Source organism: Octodon degus, unplaced genomic scaffold, assembly GCF_000260255.1.
Source record: "Octodon degus isolate 3935 unplaced genomic scaffold, OctDeg1.0 scaffold00072, whole genome shotgun sequence".
Classification (NCBI taxonomy): domain Eukaryota; kingdom Metazoa; phylum Chordata; class Mammalia; order Rodentia; family Octodontidae; genus Octodon; species Octodon degus.
In genome coordinates, this window is record NW_004524648.1 from 1,698,014 (window position 1) to 1,705,078 (window position 7,065).

At 45.3% G+C, this 7,065-nt stretch overlaps 1 pseudogene; it reads left to right on the forward strand.

The window, feature by feature from the left end:
• The window catches only part of LOC101575845, a 14,035-nt pseudogene extending 12,129 nt beyond the window's left edge, over positions 1-1,906 (forward strand).
• Positions 1,907-7,065: the final 5,159 nt, after the last annotated feature.

Below are 7,065 nucleotides of genomic sequence, written 5' to 3' on the forward strand. Positions count from 1 at the left end.
GCTGGCTGGCATGTGGTGCTGGGGGATTGAACCGCAGTCCCTGTGCTTTGCCAAGCTTGTTCCAAGTAGGTGCTTTAGACCACTGAGCCATCTCTCCAGCCCCGGTTTGTTTGTTTTTGTTTCTCTTTTCTTTTTTGGTGCCAATGGCCAACCCCAGGGCTTCCAGCTTGCTAGGCAAATGGTCTACCACTGAACTAATTCCTCAACCCCTAAAAGATAATAGATTTTTTAAAATTTATTTTATTTTAGGGAAAGGTCTACAGATGTTCAGGGTATCACTATTAGATTGGACTCATAGTAATCTGCCTGTTTACAGCCTCCCAAGAGCTGGGATTACAGACACGCACCACCATACCCAATCTCAATTGCCATCCCAGAGTGCCCTGGGGGTGGGCCAGTACAGCAGGCCCGGGGATCGAACCCTTGCCCCTGTACCTGTTTGCAGTCGCTTTAATCTGCTAAGATATTGGGCTGGCCCTTAAGGCAATAGATTAATGCGACCAAAATTTAATTATTCAAGGGATTTGCCACTTTAATTATTCAAGAAGAAAATTTATTTCAAACTGGAGTAGTACACCAGCCAAATTATCTCCCAATCATGAAAGCTGAGTAAAGATAGAAGGCCAGGGAGATAGCTCAGCAGCATAAGTGCCTGCCTGGCAAGCGCTAGGTCCCAAGTTCGAAACCCTAGTAAAAAAAAAAAAAAAAGAAAAGAAAAAGAAAAAATACTACTACATAGGCAAAGTTTCAAACAAATTTATCTTCCATACATCCTTCTCAAAAAGTTCCTGGAGGATATACTCCCTCAGAATGAGGGAGTTCACCAAAAAAAAGAGGAAGAGATGGATACAGAAAACAAGATTTAACATAGAAGTGGAAAAAGGGACTTCCCAGGAAGGTATGAAGGAAAATTACAGGAAGAAAGCCATGTACCAAGTAGAGAGGAAAACTGGTAAATGGATCTGTGCTTATGCTCGTGCTGGGAAAGATGTTTTTTGATGAGGGGTAAGGAAGGATGGAATAGATAGACCAGCTTTTTTTTTTTTTTTTGCATAACTGGGGATTGAACTCAGGACCTTGCGCTTGCCAGGGAAGCGCTTATTCCACTGAGCCAGCTCCCTGGCCCCAGACCAGCTTGTAAGTCTAAATACTTAAGCAGTTAGTTAAAAACTACACAAACCAAAAAAAACCCAAAAAACAAAAAAACAAACTACACAAACCAGGCATGGTGACACACACCTGTAATCCTAGCACTCAGGAGGCTGAGGCAGGAGGATCGTTGTGAGTTTGAGCTAACCTGGGCTGCAAAATGAGCTCAAGGCCTGCCTGAACTGCATAGAGAAACACTGTCTCAAAAAGACAAAACTTCTCTTCCACAGGAGGCCTACACGCCGCCGTCGCCGCTGCCGCCATGTCTCTAGTGATCCCCGAAAAGTTCCAGCACATTTTGCGAGTACTCAACACCAACATCGATGGGCGATGGAAAACAGCCTTTGCCATCACTGCCATTAAGTGTGTGGGGCGAAGGTACGCCCACGTGGTGTTGAGGAAAGCAGACATCGACCTCACCAAGAGGGCTGGAGAGCTCACTGAGGATGAGGTGGAGAGCGTGATCACGATTATGCAGAATCCTCGCCAGTACAAGATCCCAGACTGGTTTCTGAACAGGCAGAAGGATGTGAAGGATGGCAAGTACAGCCAGGTTCTAGCCAACGGTCTGGACAACAAGCTGTGAGAAGACCTGGAATGACTGAAGAAGATCCGAGCCCACAGGGGCCTGCGCCACTTCTGGGGTCTGCGAGTCCGAGGCCAGCACACCAAGACCACCAGACGCCGCGGCCGCACCGTGGGTGTGTCCAAGAAGAAGTGAGGCTGCAGGCTTGCTCCGGCAATAAATAGTACATATACCTGCAAAAAAAAAAGACAAAACTTACTCAAGAAATACAATGAGTCTACAGAAAGCCAAGTAAATACAGCAATTAAGCAAACATTGTTTTGGAAAGGAGAAGTAATCCTTTGCTGTATTAATAAGCTATATACTTATCAATACCAGTTATATAGGGAGACATAATAAAGTGGCTAACAGAATGACTCTTTGGAGTAGACCACTGGAATTTAAATCCTAGATCTGCCACTTATTAGCTATGCAGTTTTGGGGAAAGGTCTTGGATACTCTTCTCTGGTTGTTGAGACAAAATACCCAATGCCCAAAATTAAAGAGGGAAAGGGGTTATTTAGTTCAAAGTTCATGGAGGTTTCAGGGGCTGGAGAGATGGCTCAGTGGTCTAAAGCGCCTACTTGGAACAAGCTTGGCAAAAGCACAGGGACCGCGGTTCAATCCTCCAGTACCACATGCCAGCCAGCCGCGCCCCCTGGTGGGCTGAGCTGGCCACACACATACACACACAATAAAATGTTAAAATAAAAAAAAAATTAAAAAAAAAAAAAAAAAACAAAGTTCATGGAGGTTTCAGCCTGTAATCGATGGCCCTGAGGCAGAGGGGCATGGTAGTAGAAGACACCAAAGCAACAAGCGCAAAAAGGATGAGCAGCCCCTTTTCCATACATATGTATGTATTCTGGCCCCTTCTCCTTCATACTGTTCAGAATTCACACCATCTCCCTGCCCTCCTCTTTACACAGGCTCAGGATGTTTGCAAAGTGAAGATCCTGGAGCCCCACTGAGTCATTTAGTTAAACTTCTAAACTTCGCAAATTGACACAGTGTATCAACCATTAGAACATCCTGAAGCCTAAACACCCCAGGGCACTCCTCTGCACCTGATGTGGGACAGCTGAGTTACTTAGTTAATCTTTTAAACTCCTCAAGTTGACACAAAGTATCAACCACTAGAGGAAGTTTGTGCAACTCCCTGTGTCTCAATACTCTCATTTATTCAATAGAATGGACCGGATCATTGTATGGATGAAATGGATTAAGATGTCTATGCTACAAAAGAGAAAGCTGGTGCTGCGGGCAATTATAGTTTAGCAAACACTGATATTAGTCTCACCAAAATTTTCACCATATTAGAAGAGGGTTGGGGCTGGAGAGATGGCTCAGTGGTCTAAAGCACCTATTTGGAACAAGCTTGGCAAAGCACAAGGACCATGGTTCGATCCCCCAGCACCACATGCCAGCCAGCCCCGCCCCCTGGTGGGCTGAGCTAGACACACACACACACACACACACATACGCACACACAATAAATAAATGTTTAAAAAAAGAAGAGGGTTAGGGGAATGAGAGTGCCTGTGTATGGAGCTAGGAGGATGGCTGGAGCTCCATTTTCTGTGGTGGAAGATGAATAGATAACTCCAACCTGAAAAGTCAAGAAGCAGCAATACACAATTATTACTTAGAAATAATATACAGGGACTGAGAGATAGTTCAGTAGAATAAGTGCTTGAACTAAGCGCCTGCTTAGGCAAGCACAGGGACCAGGGTTCAATCCCTGGCATTATATGCTGCACCAGCCCTACCCCCTGGCGCACTGAGTTGGCCACCGAGACCAAGCATAGTGGTACACACCTGTAATCCCAGCTCTGGAGAGGCTGAAAATAGGAGGGACACTACAAATCTGAGCTGCATAGTGAGATCCTGTAACAAATACATAAAAAACAAACAATAATAGCTAAAATTATGAAAATAGTTTCGAGGATAGCAAAAACAGTAGCTTAGGCTGCTGTTCTTGGTAGCAAATCTTATAACAGACAAATAACTTTGTAAAAACTGAAAAATGTATTGTGTTAGTGGGCATCAGTGTCCATCTCTCCAATCCCTCTGAACCCAGGCACCTTGGCAAAGCCAGGCACCATGCAAATTCAGCCTTTGGAGAAGAAAGCATGTAAGCTTTCAAAGACGCATTAAATAGAAGGTTTGGACAAACTATCTCTGATATCTCGTCCTATTTCACTTGCCCTTAAACCATCCGCTGTGATCCAAATTCTTGCCTTTCTTCTTTACCTAAATTGCCTGGGGGGTTGTTTGCTTGAGACAGGATCCTGCTACTCAGTTCAGGCTGGCACTGAACTCACTCTGTAGTCCAGGCTGGCACTGAACTCACTCTGTAGTCCAGGCTGTCCTTGAAGTTAGGCCCCCCGCTTGGGCTCAATTGTGCTGGGATCACAATGTGTGTGCACTGCCACACCTGGCATTACCTACGTTTTCAAATGGAGCCGTTAATTCCCATTGCTTCATGACCACCCTGGAGAGATAGCCCTGAACCTTCCCTCCCCTTTCTTTTCTGAAATTACTTTTGTAGTCTAAGCACCTTTTTCCCCCATCATTTTTTGCTTTTTTGGGTGGTCTGGAACTCACTGTGTAGCTCAGGCTGGGCTTGCGATTCCAGGCCTGTGCCACCAGGCCCAGCTTCTTTTTCCTTTTTTTTCCTGTTCCATCCCTGTTTTTTTCTCTCTGTCTTTCTTTTTGGTGGCAGTCGTGGTGCTGGGATGGAAACCAGCACTGGCATATGAGAGGCAGTTGAGCTACATCTGCCGCTGAGCTACATCTCTACTCTGCCTTGAGAACTCTTCCTCACCAAGCTCCTGGCCTTTTCCCTTCTGCTACCTCCTCTGTTACCCAACATGATGGAGAATGCCTTTAAAAAAAAATTTTTTTTTGCCTTTTTAAAATGTTTAAAAAATTTTTCTTTTTTGGGGTAGTGAGAATTGAACTCCAGTCTTTCCTGCTGAACTATATCACTAGCCTTTTTTCTTTTTAAAATATTTTATTTATTTGGTACATGGTCTCGCTATGCAGCTTGGACTTGTAGTGATCCTCCTGTCTCAGCCTCCCCAGCACTGGGATTACAGGTATACACCACCACATCTAGTATTGGTGGCCAGGGATTCTGGGTGGCACAGCATGCAGTACTGAGGATTGAACCCAGGTCCTTGCATTGCCAGACAGGAACTCAGACCACTGAGTATCACCCCAGCCCTAGCCTTTCTTTTAAATGTTTGAATTTGAGGGCTGGGGATATAGCTTAATGGCACAGTGCCTGCTTGGCAAACACAAGGTCTTGAGTTTGAGTCCCAGTAAGTCACTAAGTTTCCGAGGCTGGGCTCACACTTGTAATCATCCTGCCTCTGCCTCCCAGAGTGCTAAGATCCCCCGTGTGAGCTGCCACTGCCCACACTAGGTGCCCTGGCAGACTTCCTTTCTTTGAAGCTCTTTCCTTCCTGGGTCTCTCCAGAGGTTCCTTTCATGGCTTCTTCCTGGCTTCCTCCTGCCCCTCGCTGTGGGTGCCTTGAACCTTCTTCATCTGCTCCTCTCTGTCTCTCTTCAGTGCGTTCTCTTTCTCTGGACTTTCTCATGGGCTAGTACCAGCTTTGGTCCTGACGACTCTGCCCTGCTGCCACCGTATTTCTAGCCACAGGGAAGCATCATATGTATGAGCCAGTCACCTCCAAGCCCTGTTTTAAATTCCTCAACCAGGGCCAGTGAGATAGCTCAGCGGACTAAACACCTGCTTAGGGCGGGGACCAAGGTTCGATCCCCAGCACCACAGGCCTCACCAGTCATGCCCCCAGAGTGGGCTGACTTGGCTGGAGTCTGGGGGTCAAAGTGGCTTACGCCTGTCATCCCAGCTCTGGGAGGCTAAAAGCAGGAGGATCACCACAAGTCCAAGCTGCATAGTGAGACCCTTTAACAAACAAATATATTTATTTATTTATTTATTTATTTATTTATTTATTTATTGCTGAACCGAGGAATGAACTCAGGCCCTTGCACTACTGAGCCATCTCCCTGGCCCCATTATTTATTTATTGTTGTGGTACTGGGGCTTGAACTCAGGACCTTACGCTTGCCAGGCAAGCACTTATTCTGCTGAACTATTTCCCCAGCCCCCAATAAATTTTAAAAAATTAATAAAAGAAAATTCCTCAACCAGCGAAGATGCTGCTTTGCCTACCTTGAATGGGGCATAATAATGGTAGCTAATATTTTCTGCTCAGATCTCTTTTGGGGTTTGTTACTTGCAAGATTGACTCTCACATGAGAGAAGTTCTCCATTCCTTAACCCTAATTCATTCTCTCTCTCTCTCTCTCTCTCTCTCTCTCTCTTTCTGTATTTAGTACAAGGTCTACAGGGTCTCACTACACAGATCAGACTCATAGTGATCCTCCTGTTTTCAGCCTCCCAAGCACTGGGATTACAGGTGTGTGCCACCACGCTCAGTCTCAATCGCCCTCTCAGCAGGCCCCAGGGGCGGGGCCAGCACAGCACAACAGGGATTGAACCCTGGCCACTGTGCTCTGCCTAAGTAGATTCTTTAATCCGCTGAGCTATCTGGCCGGCCCCCTAACTTCATTTCTAATTTATTTGATTTACATAAATATTTTCCAGTTTCCAAAGAAAAACCTTGAAAATCACTAGCTGATAAAGTTGAAACTCTACTTGTAACTTGGCTGGAGGTTTCCCATTCAATGCCAACTGTTCTTTCAAACTCCAGTGTGGGAGATAGCAGGGCAGTTAAGGACACAGACTCTAGAGCCAGATGCTTAGATGAGACTGGTTTGCTGTTTGTGGGACCTTGAACAAGCAGCTTTGCTTCTCTGACCTCTCACTTTTCTCATTTAAATGCAAGATTAATGATAGCATCTACCTTAATTAATTATTCTGATGGTTAAAGAAACTAATGAGCCTAGCACTGGGAGATAACTCAGTGGCATAAGAGCCTTCTAGGCAAGCGCAAGGTACTGAGTTCTATTCCCAGTACAGGAAAAAAAGAAAGGAAGAAAAGAAGATAGAAAAAGAAAGAAAGAAAGAAAGAAAGAAAGAAAGAAAGAAAGAAAGAAAGAAAGAAAGAAAGCAAGCAAGCAAGCAATGAGCCTAAAGTTAGTAGAGAGAAGCTGGCACGCAGTTCATGCCATTAGCTGTGTGAACCAAGGTACACAAAGCTTCTGTCTTGGGTTGTCACCAGTAAAATGGGAATAACGTAATACTTACCTTTTAAAGATTATATGAGGGGCTGGTGAGATGGCTCAGTGGTCTAAAGCACCTACTTAGAACAAGCTAAGCTAAGCAAAGCACAGGGACCGCAGTTCAATCCCCCAGC